General features: G+C 33.4%; 1 protein-coding gene across 6 annotated transcripts in view; it reads left to right on the forward strand.

The window, feature by feature from the left end:
* Positions 1 to 15,889, forward strand: part of LOC106871529 (dopamine receptor 2) — a 797,114-nt gene that overhangs the window by 348,889 nt on the left and 432,336 nt on the right. For 2 of the 6 annotated variants that reach the window (XM_052966548.1, XM_052966549.1), the window contains exon 4: positions 2,089 to 2,181. The exons of the other annotated variants lie outside the window; for them this stretch is intronic. The gene's annotated coding sequence lies outside the window, so the exon portion shown is untranslated. The remainder of the gene's footprint in view (positions 1 to 2,088; positions 2,182 to 15,889) is intronic. 6 annotated transcript variants of the gene reach the window in all.

Below are 15,889 nucleotides of genomic sequence, written 5' to 3' on the forward strand. Positions count from 1 at the left end.
ATATATATATATATATATATATATATATATATATATATGTATAGATATACAAAAATATATATATATATATATATATATATATATACATATGCACACATATACATATACATATGTACAAACACACACACACGCGGACACACTCATACATATATATATATATATATGAAAAGTAGAAGGTGAAAGTACACTGAGAATAGGCAAAATATTTTTAATTAATAGATTTGAAGCTTTAACCGGTTTCCCAGTTTATACTGATTTTCAAAAAGTTCAAATAGAAACATGTGGCTTATGTCGCAGCTGCCTTACTTCTGGCTAGTATTTGAAGTTTTCACTGATTTTGTAGGGAGTTGGAGGCTCAAATTAGTATATGTTTTCAATAGGAATTTATTGGTAGACGATAGACACATGATTGGTCTTAGAAATTTTTGTAGGTACCCAGCTACGTCTGTGTGTTAGTTTCAAGTGACAATGCTTGGCATCGTAGGTTAAGACTGACACAGTTGACTGAATAAGTCCAAATAACCAATGCACTGATTTTTTTCTGTCGAGTGTTTGTAGTGAATGAACACATGATTAAGTTTATAAGCTTTTTTAAGATTCTCGCTGCGTCCGTGCGTTAGTGCCACGTGACATATTTTACGCCTAAAAAGAAGGCCGACCCGGTTGATTGAACATGTTTAGTTATAATCAAGGTACTCCAAATTTAATCGTTCTGACGGGAGAGTGGACGGGAGTCGTTTGTATGTAGTCCAATGGCTAAAATTTAGGTTGTTATTTGAGTAGCTTCCTCATGATGAGTGGCAGAATGAATTTTGTGTGTGAATAGTTGTTTGTGTTTGTACTGTTAAAGTTTGTTTAGTATTGGCTAGTACTTTTATATGAAAGTATTTTCTTTGTTTATTCGTGCTTCATGTGTGGCATTCGCTGAGCATAGGTAGAAGGAGAAGACCTGGAATTTGGGAGGCTCGATTTTGGCTCATACGTCTATGTGACAACCCAGTGGAATCTGTCTGGTACCGGGGTCTCCTAAATGTTGTCGGTGACTGGTCAGTCTATTTCTTAGAGTAAGCTTTGTTTGAACTATGTAATTTTCATTGCACCCTTGACATTTGTTATATGTATATATATATATATATTTCTTCATAAATATATTTCTTCATATATACATGCATATATATATATATATATATATATATAAACGAAGCAAGGATCAAAGTGTAGGGAGGAAGTTCACTTCAAGCAATCAGTAGTAAATATAGAAAAGAAACTCTCAGGGACAAAAGTGGTTTATTGAGACGAAAGATTGTGAATTTTTCGTATGGAAGTACGATAAACTGAAAACATTCTATTTATGTTTTATAGTAGGTGATCGGGTTTGTCCAGTATTTGAATATGTATACATGAGTTATGGAATAGAGTGGATAGGATCCGAGTGCATACTGCAGGCAGAAGATTGAATCAGAATGTGGGATTCTGAACAAATCTTCCATGTGTTAACATGCACCTCCTTGCGACCATGTAAACATTCATTTAATCAGGACACCCTTGGCCTGAGGAGTAGCCTGCATTATACACCTCGCTTTGATATTCCCCACTTCCGAGATCCTGCTCGCTATGAAATATAAGTAGCCCTGGTCCTACATACTCCATTCTTTAACACATTTTATACATACATACATACATACATACATGCATACATACATACATACATATATATATAGATACAGAGAGAAAGAGAGGGGGGAGATAGATAGATAGATAGATAGATAGATAGATAGATAGATAGATAGATAGATAGATAGATAGATAGATAGATACCTGTATATACAGTTTGGCTCGTATACTCTGCTTTGCTACCAAAATATAGTGAAGGATCTCCGGATATTGCATGGATGCTCTTTAGTATATGGATTCTATTATCTTTTTCCAGTAACAATTCTATGAGATTGGACTTTACTTACACCATTTTAATGAAAATATCTATATTTATATCTATATATGCGCATGTTCGTGCATGCGTGTGTGTGTGTGTTGTGTAGGTACTTGTAGAACTTGTATTATATATTGCCTTTTGTTTATATTTTGCAGGTAAGCATACCACAATCCGATTAACAGCACAGTTATGTTGATATGTACACGCACAAATACAATCGCACACACCTACACAGGTACATGAAACAGGTACGTATGTGAAATATTTCGAGTCAGTGCATGAGCAGATTGTATGCTTTATATATGTATTGTTTTATGCATGTATTCTCATGCATATACGTCTGTGTCATACGTAAATGTTAAACTTCTGGAAAATGTTTAATATTTTAACAGTCCCAGTGATGGCTTGAATCTGTATTCATATAATTTTAACCTTCCTGGCTTTCAGAAACCTAATTTCTCAAGATTGTGACTTGGGCAGTTTGTTAGATAACTCGATTATTAGAGGTATAAGCTTAATCTCGTGATTTGAATAATTGTATGTTTTCTAGTTCATGGAAGGTGTTTTTATTTTTTGCCGTTCTTAAACTTTCTGCTAACATCCACTGGGCAGTTGATTTCCACTACGGCACATAATTTCTTATCTCAGTCCCAAATAACTATACATGATTATTATGTTTACATTTTTTTTTTTTAGGTTTTCACTGGGACAACATCCAGTGATCCTTTATATTATGAGTAGTCAAATCCTGTAGCATACTGGGACTTCTTGTGTTTTGGGGCTCAGGTTTATCCTTCCGGTGGCTCTCATATTACAGTGTCTTGGCTATATCATGTGCAATCAGTAGACAAGAACGCAATGGCACTTTTGGAGAACTGTTTATGATGTGAGTGATATCTTACACGTTAACTTCATAGAGTCTGCATCGGTTTTGATTATCAATGTTTCTATCATCCTAGAACATTATTCTAACATATCCAAGCATGGTCTTCTACTGATATTTATTGACCCTTTCATCGGATGGTACGTTGCGGTAGAGTTAAACAACCTATTTGGTTTTCCAAGTCTCATGATGTTATCTGTCTTGTGTATGCAAATTTGGTCAAGGGATGCACTTCCACATTTGGTAGTTGAAAAATGTTGCCGAATGGATATGATGTGACATCTAAAGGCACTGTGGATTGATGTTAAAAAGCCTCTCTCTCTCTTTCTCTCTCTCTCTCTCTCTCTCTCTCTCTCTCTCTCTATCTCTCTCTCTCTCACTCTCTCACTCTCTGTCTCTCTCTCTCTCTCACTCTCTCACTCTCTCTCTCTCTCTCCCTCTCTCTATCTCTCTCTCTCTCTCCGTCTCTCTCTCTCTCTGTTTTCGTATTAGGTATAGGCACTGTACGTCACTGTTGATATGAATATTATCTATGCCAGTGAATATCTTCCGGGTTTTCTTATGAATGGCTTGGATCTAATCAAATGTCCAATCAAGTTGCCCACATTTTGATATGAGTACTGGTACTGCAAAGACATTGTGGGCCACCGTTTACTGAATACAGAGAGCTTCGATGTTCATACTTTCCTTGTCCAGCTGCAATATTTTTAGTGACATGTGTCCTGTTACAGCTACCATCGTAAGATATATTTTCATCTAATACTAAGTTCGTACTTGTAACATCCTTCATCATATATAGGAGAAACACTTAAATCTTATATATAGTTGAAGAATGATTAGAGATCTATACATATCAAATTTTTATACACAAAAGATGGAGGTGGAAACACCACAGAAGTATATCTAAGACATTTCAATTTAAGAGGTAATTTAATAAAAATATATTTTTTAAAATAATATAAAGAAAATATTACCGGTTTCGATGAATCTCATCTTATGAAATATCAGTAGAAATTTATGAACATTTGAAGTAAAAACAGATTATCTGCTGTCTAGGGTCAAGAATATGTCTGGAGATTTTTAGAAGTCTTCTTTAAATATTGTTTCGTATAGAATTTCAAAGTGCTGGAGATTAAGAGAAAAGGGTGTCTATTATCTAAAATAAACCTTTGTGTTTCCTTCCAAGGGAGTAGCTAAAAATCATTTATTGAATGGGTTTATGTCCACCTGTGCGTGAGTGTGTGTGTGCGTGTGTGTGTGTGTGTATGTGTGTGTGTGTGTGTGTGTGTGTGTGTGTGTGTGTGTGTTGAATGTCTTTTCAATATTTTTGGTAAGTGTCCAGCTGTGAGTACATGGGTGTGTATGTTTGAAGAAAGAATTAGGATTTTCCTTTGGGTTAGATGTATTCTTTTGAGTGGCTCCACCTGTGTGTATTTGTGTGATCACCAGCTGTGTATGTGTGTGTGTGCATGCGCGTCTGAGTGATTGTTTGTGTGGGTGCATTTGTGCGTGTGTGGGAGTATGATTTTTACAATATTTTTACTTTTGTGTGTATATATGTGTTTTGTATGTATCTGTATAGAGATGCGTGTGTGTTTCTGTGGTGTTTTCTTTTGTATGTGTGTTTTAGTGTATGCGTGTATGTTTGTGTATGTTTTTTGCGATGTTTTCGATGTTTTCTATTTTGTGTATGTGTGTACGTTTGTGTGTGTGAGCTGGCATATATAAATATTTGGAAAAATTTAGGAAATGATATGATATATTTTTGAAAATGTTAATAATATGTATGAAATTGTTTTTAAGTGTCTGTTCTTGTTTATTGGTTGTGGTTGGGTCTATATATAATTGTGGTTTATACTTGTTAATAAATTGCTTTCTTTGTTTGGCCTTTGTTGTTTGAAGGAATCTGGGCGCTTGTAGAGAGGAAATATTTTGAAATTTGGTAGGACCATTCCTGCACAGGTAGCAATGTGACTGCTTACAGGAATTTTTCTGGTGCTTTGGTCTCGAATCTGCTGGCGATTCGTCGTCCTTCTCTTGCGTAATGATCCGCCCGTCTGGCCTATGTAATTATGTTGTCGAACCATTGCATGTGATTACGTAGATCAGGTTTTCCGTGTTCCAAGTGAGATTGGTCTTAACTTGAAGGTTTGGCCATCTTTGAATTATATATATATATATATATAATGTAATCACATGTGAATCTTTGACAATGTTTTTTCCCTCCGTCTTCCTTTTCTCTTGGAATTTCCTCTAACAAAGTGCTTTGTACGAAACATAAAACCACCTTTCTTTCCTTCACTGAGTTTCTGCTAACACTTTACATGCACCGCGTCCTCGCGTTGTTGGTGTTTTCTTGTCTTAGTTTAGATGTTACTATATATATTCATACACACACGCACTCACACATACACACACACACATACACACACTCACAGATATATATATATATATATATATATATATATATATATATATATATATATATATATATATACATACATGTGTATATGTATATATTAGAGGGTGTGTTTGTGTGTGTGTGTTTATGTATGATCGTGTGTGTGTATGTGTGTGTGCGTGTGTGTGTGTGTGTGTGTGTGTGTAATATTTCACTCTACAAAATCGAGTGTATGCTTCATTTATTTACAGATTGTATTTGTTTGAACTCAGTCATCTTACTTTCTCAGTCCTTTCCCTTTGTCTATTCCTCTATGTCTCTACGACCCTCTCTCTACTTATCTATCTTTCTTTGTCGGTCTCTTTTTATCTGCATACACACACATATACACACATGTTTACATATGTGTGTGTGATTTCATACATATTTATGAATATGCTGTGAGAATATCTGTGTGTGTGTGTGTTAATATGAATGCATGTGTTTGTAATAATACATACTTGTGTGATATAGTGCATGCTTATATGTGTGTGCACATATTTCTATGAGCTCATAACTATATATTTCACTATTTATAATCGTATTTGCATAGCTGTACACTTTTAAGATCTGCAGCTCTTGGTTTTCTCCATCATTCGTAGCTATGATTTTGATGACATATATTGACACATTCTGCACATTTGTTCACCGATGTGTTAACAGAATGATTTGTAATCGTCTGAAAAATCAGCGAATCTAGCTGAAGAGAAAATCATTTTTGGGCTTGATACTGGGAGCGAGGAAAACTATCTGTCTATTTTCAATAGACATTCGAGGATAATGAACGAAAATTGACTAGGCGTTATCAGGTGATTTCTTATTTTATATTTTTATTTTTTATATTATTTGATATGTTTTCCATTTATTTTGCATATATTTGTTGGAGGATTTAATGTTGCTATATGAAAATATTTATTCAATTTTCTTCTTATATTGTATGCATTATCTGCTGTTGATTTTGTATAATTATTCACATTTTTTGTTTGTGAATGTAAAAAGCAATAAATGATATAATGAAATAATGGGATTCAAATATCTCACATTGAACAATTTCTCATATTATTATTATCATTCTCATTGTCGTTGCAATGTGTAGCCTTTGTATTTTCTCCAATAATTAGTTTTTCATTGCATCTCAACAGTTTGTATTATACATTATATCCCAACAACTCAAATATGCATCAGCCTCAGAGATGTTACACACTCCACCATCATCAACTATCTTAGAGGCCTTATGATGACCTCAAGCGTGTCAATTGCAAAAGAGATATTTATTATAATTAGCAGCAATTCCATAACGGCAGAAGAATTATAAATATTTCAACTCACTTGATAACAGTAGAACAATTGAGTTAGTTTTCTGCATCAGGATGACCTAAATTTTAGTCGCATTCTTACTATGTCATATAACAGACATGTTATATAACAGACATGTTACATATAACAGACATGTAATGTATCCGTTCATGACGATTTTGCCGGTTTAAGTAATTAACTGAATCTAGTCGATGAGATTGACTTCATATTTTGGCAAAAGGCTAGTAATTTCGTGGGAAGTACTAAGTCGATTACATTGAACTCTGCACTCAGATGCTAGTTATTTTTTCGTCGCCGAAATGATAAAAGGCAAGGTCGACCTCGGCGGAATTTGAACTTAGAATATATAGACAGATGAAAGGCCGCTAAACATTTTGGCTGGCTTGCTAAGGATTGTACCAGATCGATGCCTTACCCTATTTGAAAGTTTTTCCAACCAGTTTCATCATCTCTCATATTTTGAATCAAAACTAATTTTTTCTTTTTTATCCATTCAGATTATAACACAAATTTCAGAGTGATAAATATTCCACTAGGTAAGGCTTGCAGTATCTTGGGTAGCTTTAATACATTTCATCTTTCTTTAGAAAAGTCTTTCATTTATAGTTTAAGACAGTGACACTTTCTATGTATAATATCCACATAAATAACATAACTTTAAAAGTCGTCTCCAAACTAGTCTTCTGGCCATCTTGTGGCGCACAATAGATCTGATCTATCAACTGATTTAAGATGATCGAAAACAACAATGATAACAACAACAACAACAACAATAATAATAATACTATTATTATTTTAACGAAAAGAAAGATCATGCTCGGCAAATTATTCGTAGAAGCATAACTCAGATGTTGAATATCTTTAAAAATATTAAATGACGAAGATGCTACAACATAGACGCTTTCAAGGCAGATTTATTTGTGCGAAAATGGATACAATAAATATTATTATATTTCTGGTATAAGGTTAGAGGAAGGAATAAATGTCTTTATATTCATAGTACTAAGGGGAGAGGAGGAAATAACTCCAGTAAATTTCTTGTACAATGGTCGGGAGAAGAACTTCTATGTATATGTACATATTTTACCAATCTCAGGAGAGAACATATCCAGCTATGTCGTGTTTAAATATGAGGCGATGCACTATCTAATCAATTTAAATATGCACAGGATAATGATTATTCTTACTCTCATACATGTAAAGGGTTGTGTGAAAATTGGTGTGAAAAAAGCAAACCAAATTTTCCAGAGTTTTGCCAATGTGTACTCCGACTAACACTCTTGAGAAACCTCATGAGAAACAATAAGCCTGAGCAATATATAATAATTAAGTTATATTCAGATATATAAAGCGTTGCATCGATTTGATAGATGCTGTGGAAAATTATTTAGTTTTGTGGCTATATCGGGTGTTTTATTATCATAAATGATCGTTTTTTTCCCAACATCATTTCATATAATTTCATTTCGATTAATCTCGTTCAAATCTTTAAGCACAAACAGATAAAATGTGCTTCAAATTCCGTACTCTGTTATTCGCTATTGATAATCTAGCAATAGCAAAGAAACGTCAGGAATATTTGCGTAGTGGAGCTAAGAGACCAGCTAGTTCCGAGGTGTTATTATGGTAGAGACAGAAAAAGACGGGAAAAGACACAGAAGCTAAATATACTAGGCTTCTTATTATAGAGATAATTGTGTAAATGATCTCCAACACATTTAACATGGTCTATAAACTAACAAAATACTACATAAACAACTGCAAAAGTCTAGCTAATGCAGCCACGTATTAGAGAAAAGAATTATCAAAATCTTTAATCAATATCCTCATATTGTAGCCTCAGTGTAAACTGATGATGACTTTAGGCAAAAGAGTGGCTGCTCTTGTTGACTGCAAACGATATCACAACAGATTTGTTTTACCAGAGTTCAACTTCTGAATTGACTTGATATCAATATATCTCTGATTGTGTGTGTGAGTACGTGCGTCTGTGTGTGTGTGTGTGATGTTTGTTTGTTTGATTGTGTGCAGCATACACCCGTTTCACATTAGTCGTAATATGATCTCAATTCACTCCAAGAATATGCTCCAATTTACATGTGGTGTAATTTCATTAGAAAGTGAAAATTTAGCATTTATGATAAAGAGCTTCAGTTCTCTAGCCTCAATAGTTTATTGTACACGGAAATATATTCGTGTATACATTATGGGAAACGAACGTCTCTTTCGATTCAGTTTTACAATTCTCTTGTCTAATTTTATTATCACTTTATACATTTATCAATAGTGTTAGAATATATCACAAGAGGTTATCAACGGATACAATTGCACTTAAATAATTTAGAATATAACAAAGCAGAAAATTTGCAGCAATACTCAATACCGAAAAAAATACACTAAGGGAGTGATATGCATAGCACGATAAAATTGTTACACTTTGTTAATGCAATAAAATAGTTTGGTTTACTACTCGGTAAGGACGTTGTGAATAGACAACGCTGTCATTTACCTGAAATGTCGTCGGTTGCTACGAGATGAGGGAAAACGCCATATTTAAACCTGAAAGTATGTTCGGTATTATTCTTATCACTTTGTTGCTTGTTATCCTTCATGTCATTTGTAGTTTGTCCGAGATGGTGCTGATTGAGCCAGACTGTGACCAAATTCTTTGCTGTCTTTTCGAATTTTAAATCGTACGCCCTTATTTGATTAGTTTCTCCATATTTAGAGATGGCACACTGGGATTTGCACGTGGAATGAGAAAGTTTGGATGACCAAAAAGCAAAAGATAAAGGATAGATATAGACGATCTGACACAAAAGAAAGCGACGAGCGTATATAAAGTTGGATCGGCAAAGTTTTATTTTCCAAATGCTGAGTTAGGCATTAAATAAATTAATAAGATAAATAAATAAATAAATCCAAGTTGTTTTGCGAGTTTTGTAGCAACAAAGGTTTTTTCTCTCCCTATTTGGCTTGTTACTTGTCTTTCAATGGTGACTCTATTATATTGTCACATATATGTGTTGTATGAGTTTGTGTGTGTGTGTGTGTGTGTGTGTGTGTGTGTGTGTGTGTGCGTGTGTGTGTGTGTGTGTTGTGTGCGTGTTTGTGTGTGTCTGTGTGCGCGCGCGCGTGTATTCTAGGTAGTGTAGCGTGGTTCCATAATGAAATACGGTGTCCCCACCTGCAATTAATATATAAGTACCAGTTGCCAAAAATACATAAATTTGGTATATCCAATTGTTTCACCGCTATATTTGGTGACGATTTAAACCTTGCTCTACCAGAGAAACGGTATGTCACTAATTACCAACTGGGTCCATTTGTCTTTTATTTACATTTTATTCAAACTATTTTTTACTACATTACATACGTATATATGTATAAATTTTATTCAAACTATTTCTTAGCTACATTATATATGCTATCATGTGAATGAAGAATTACTGTTCCTCACAAAGGTTTATAAAATACAGCTTACAGAATATATTATAAATTTTAGAAATTCCAAAAATACAGGATTACAGCCCTTCATGGCAGTTATAGCAGACAACATTGAGATGTTCTTGGCAAACATAGATATTACAATTCTTACATGTAGTACGAGTCTTACTGTCCTTTTTGGGGCCACACAAAGAACATCTTCCTATTTTTTTTCTTTGGCTGAGGAATCTCAAATGTGTTTGAACATCGTCTACTTTTCTTGTTTCTTTGAGAAATGTTAGAGGAACTAGAAGATTGTTTGCTATGTTCTTGTTTAGCATTAATTCCAGCAAGTTCCTTTCCTAAGTGAATTAGGCACTCTCTTCTTTTATTCCTGAAAGTTTGCAACTGAAGTTATTTAGCAAGAATGAAAGCATTCACTGCACCTATATCAATCATGTTGTAGAATATAACCATAGGCCATCTTCGAGTCATTCCTTTCCAAATGTCTGTTCTTACCATCTTATCTATGGTGTCTACTCTTCCTTTTGTTTTGTTGTAACATGTAATAACTTCAGGTTTCTTTTCAGCATTTTTTGAATCAATTAAAGGCTGAGAGTGAATTGTACTCATAAGTGTGACTACATAATTTTTCTTGGGACAATAAGACAGGATAATAGAATCCTTTTGAAATCCAAATATTGCGCTGCTGATTTCTCCTTCTTTTCCATTTGTGAAAACACTTGGAAGTTCAAATCCTTTGTTTCTAATTGTTCCAACTAAAATAGGTTTCTTACTAAGCAGCTTTCGAGACAATCCTAGGCTTGTAAAAAGATTATAACAAGTTATATTGCGAACAGTACTTCCAAGTTCTTTTACTAGGTCTTCAACAACTCTTAAACCTTGATTTATCTCTCTCCCTCTTACTGGGTCTTTTCCAGTGTAAATTTGCATTTTCCAGACATAAGATATTTCACTGTCGCATATTGCGCAAATTTTAATTCCATGTTTTCCTGCTTTTGAAGAAATATATACCCGGAATGGGCAGCACCCTCTGAATGAAACTAATTGTTCATCAACTGTCATGCATGAACTTGGAAGATATCCATCTTGCAAATTCTGATTTCACATTCCAAATACTTCTCTTATGGGCTCAGATTTATTATCACTTCTCTTTTTGTTCTTGCACTAGCATCATCAAAAAATCTGTTGGAATCTTACACGGCTCATGCTATTGTTGAATATTGGGCGGCCATCTTGTTGATTCCGTAACTGTGTGACATTTTCATGTTTAAATTTATAAATATGTATAAGAATAATCAGTCCAATACATTTCTTTAGTTCAGAGGGATCAATTACATTCCGTTTATCTTTGTAAACAACATGACCTTTAATATTTGTCCATTTACGAATTATTTTAAGATTCTAGCGCATTATGATAGTAAAACATCTTTCAGTGCTATCGCAAGACCTTTCAGTAAAACAGGATGTCAACATTCTTGGCACACAATATTGCAAGATGAACATTATTTACATTATTTACATTTGACGGATATTTGTCCTCATCTTGTTTGTTGTTAACACATCGTTTCGACTGATATACCCTCCAGCCTTCATCAGGTGTCTTGGAGAAATTTCGAACCTGGATTCTCATTCCTAATGTATTTTTGATGTTATTATTATTATTATTATTATTATTATTATTATTATTATTATTATTATTATTATTATTATTATTATTATTATTATCATTGCTACTATCATCATCTTCATCGTCATAATGATAATAATAATAATAATAATAATAATAATTATAATTATTATTATTATTATTATTATTATTATTATTATTATTATTATTATTATTATTATTCAGGTCACTGCCTGGAATCGAACTCGGAATCTTGGGGTTGGTAGACTGCACTCTTAACCACTATGCCATATGCCCGTGGGTATATAAACCGAAACGTTGTGTTAACAACAAACAAGATGAGGACAAACTTCTGTCAAATGTAAATAATATACATAATTCCTCATCTCTTAAATATAGAACTGTTCCAAGAGGAAATTGTTACTGATGCTTGAGTAAAAAGATTAGAATGCCAAACTTCTTGTCCGTCTCTAGAAACATATTGCTCATTAATACTTGGGTGGCTTGCAGATAATTGTTTTTGTGTGTCTTCATCATCTGATGACACAGGACCTAAACAGTCCAGCACACGATCATTTTCACCATCATCTTCAGAGCAATAGAAGGAATCACTACTATTTTCTTCCCATTCTTCATCTAATTCCAATAACTTTTTCGATATTTAGTCTCCACTCAAGTTTTCACGTCTAGGCATATTGGAAAAGCATAACTGAACTATATGAAAATTGATAGCAGACCAAAGGCACATATTGCTCTCTCACATATTTATACTCTCCTGAAAGATGACGCAATATATTGTAAGAATTGCGACATCACATAGAAATATTGCATCACGCTATAACCTAGCAGATTGAAGGTGATGTAATACCACGCAAATTTACAAGAATATTTTCATAATTTTTCCTATTTTATCTAAAATTCAGCAAATAAATAGAATACAATTTTATCTATTTTCTATTTGATAAATATCTAGGAAAATAGTATTCGATACTGCTTGTATTCTGTTTAGAATGATAAGAGAATTGTCTGAATTTTATTCGGGAGTCCAATGGACGCATACGGTAATTAATGTATTAAGTGAAATTTTCTAGCTTTTATAAACATACGGAAAATTTCCCATTTGACAAATAAAAGAGAGTGAAGTAAAAAAAGAGTCACGAGAAATCTGCAGAATCAAATAATATAGACAGTAGGAAGAAGCAACTGAAAAAGTTGAAACATGTCCATTAGACTCGTTGGTAGACAGAACGTTAAACAATGTGTTCATGGAATGTTAATGGGTTGGGCATGGTGCTGTGGTGCTGAAGAAAGGGGAAGAACTCCTGAAATATGATTATACCCCCAATACTTATTTTCTATCTTCAATTACATTGTTTATATATTTGTATATGAAACATTGTAAGAAATCAATGATGGCTCTATTTTTATAGAATAGAGATAACTTTAAAAAATGAATTAATAGCATTGCTAACATAGGTGTGACACAGTATTGTCATATAAGCGTTTAATATAATTGTTAGTATATTATGGTTGCATAACGGAAGACGTTGTCCCTACTGGCAATTAATATGTGTGTGTGTGTGTGTGTGTGTGTGTGTGTGTGTGTGTGTAATCGGAATCTAGAAATATGGTCTCCTTTCTCTTTATTTACTTTTTTGATTCTCTCAGATATTGATCAGGGCCCCTCCAAAGCAGACAACGTCTATGACCTAGGAGATTTTATATTATATCTATGGATCACTTTACTGATTTCCTACCCTTTCGCTACATACTGGAAATATCACTTTGGATCTTGGAGCATTTCAATGGTAGTCCGTTGGTACCGTTACATGTCAGCTGTTATCTTGTGATACCAGTAATAGAGCAATACCAAATAAAGTATATGCATTTCTGATTCTTTCCTGATTTTCAGCTATTCAACTCTGCCTCATACACGTCTGATACTATATCCATTTTTTTCTATTAGGCTGTCTATTAATAGCAACCAGTATTAAGTATGCTCCTACCACAATTCGATTCTCGATATTTATTTTGCCACCTCCTGCAATTTTAAGACTTAAGATTTCTCACTGACACTGGGTAATTGTAGAAACGTGTGCAAATCGGTTGCTCGGATTGCAACTGTTTATCAGTGTAACATTTAATTACTCGACTGTTTTAACGGCACGAGATGATTTAGTGTTCCGATATTTTGTGTCTGAAGTAAATATATGGCATGTAATGGATTCAACGCCTCTTATTCAGGGCTGTGCTTGGTCCAGGCCAACAGTGAGTAAAACAACAATGACTACACCGAATCCTTCTCACAGTTCTCCACCAGTCTCGGACAACCTGCAAAAGATTTCGGAGGTTATCCCTCATCATATAATCGAGCCATATAAACAAAACAATTACGTATTCTTAATATATAGTGTAACAAGGCAGCGAGCTGACAGAATCGTTAGCACACCATGAAAAATGCTTAGCAGCATTTTGTCCGTTTTTGTGGTTTAAGTTCAAATATCTCCAAAGTTGACTTTGCTTTTCATCCTTTCGTGGTTGATAAAATAGCTACCAGTTGTGGACTAGAGTTGATGTTACTTAATTATCTCATTCTCCAAAATTGCTGTCCGTGTGCCAAGATCTGAAACCAATATATAGTGCAAGTTAATATATTAATTTCGGCTACCAAAGAAATTACGCGTCCAAAATTTAAGACTTGAATTGTGTAAAAAATTCTTTTCAATATCATGCATAACACACCATATCATATCATGTATTAACAACACGCAATTCGTTTCTCATATTTCATTCTATGTAAAATGTATTGTTATATAATTATAAGAATATTTATAAAATAATAATCTTTATTCTATTGGGTTTTTCTTTATAAAATTGTAGGGAAAACTCTAAGCAGGCTAATACTAAGTAGTACAGACGTTGGAATTTTAATCTTGATTTTGGTATAAAAAAAATAGTGTTATACATGGAGTTTTACGGTTATTCAAAGAACAGCATTAGTATAAATTCTTGATCCCATTCTTCGGCTGATGTGGGAGAAGATTTTAAGTTGTTTGCAGAATAGCAGGAGCAGGAAAGCATTTCACCAAGAACTCTGCAGATTATAGTTTTAGTTTTGGTTATTATTGATGGAACAATTTAAACATTATAAGGCGATTGTATGTCAATGTTTTTCTTCAAACTGTAATCCTTTCGTGATTCCAATCACTGACATGTAATTAAAATGCAGTTCACTCTCCAGACAACCGAGTATTAATTATATTTCCAAGATTTATTGGACAAATTGTCATTTGTTAATTATTAAGAATTATGATTACACATTTACTTTGATATTCAAATGAAATGAATTATATTAGTTATGCGGATTAGTTGAAAGTAATATAAATATATCATAAAAATAAATCAAAATTTAGATTGTTCCTCATTTCACACAAACAGAGAATAACAAAAATAGTAACTCTACCTAATAATAAAAATAATAATGATAATAATAATAATAATAATAATAATAATAATAATAATAATAATAATAATAATTATTATTATTATTATTATTATTATTATTATTATTATTATTATTATTATCATCATCATCATCATCATCATCATCATCATCATCATCATCATCATCATCATCATCATCATCATCATCATTATTATTATTATTGTTCAGTAGTTTTATTTTTATGACGTGCTTTCACTTCACTACCGAACGCAGTTCTGTACGCCTTGGGTATGTGCTGTGGTTTGCTGTGGTGTTCTTATGGTTACTGTATTGAAAGCGTTTTGCGTAGGATGTGTGCAGTGCCCAGTAGTGCAATTTTCTGTATGTTATATATATTTGTAAGTCCTGGTGTCTTTTTATGTATTTGTCTGAATTTTTTAATTATACCTAAGGCACCTACTATGATAGGAATTGTTTCTGTTTTTAGATTCCACATTCGAGTTACCTCTATTTCCAGGTCTTTGTATTTTGAAAGTTTTTCCATTTCTTTTAGAGAAATGTTGTCATCTGCTGGTATTGATACATCAATTAGAAAGCATTTTTTTTTCGTCATCTTTGACAACTATATCTGGTCTATTTGCCTTAATTTCTCTATCTGTGTGTATTGGCATATCCCAGAGTATGGTTGCTTTCTCGTTTTCTGTGACCTTTTGTGGCGTGTGTTTATAACATTTTTTTCTGTTGTTATTCCATAGTGTTGGCATAGCTTCCAGTGTATATAGGTCCCAGTTCTG

Source organism: Octopus bimaculoides, chromosome 3 (genome assembly GCF_001194135.2).
Source record: "Octopus bimaculoides isolate UCB-OBI-ISO-001 chromosome 3, ASM119413v2, whole genome shotgun sequence".
Classification (NCBI taxonomy): domain Eukaryota; kingdom Metazoa; phylum Mollusca; class Cephalopoda; order Octopoda; family Octopodidae; genus Octopus; species Octopus bimaculoides.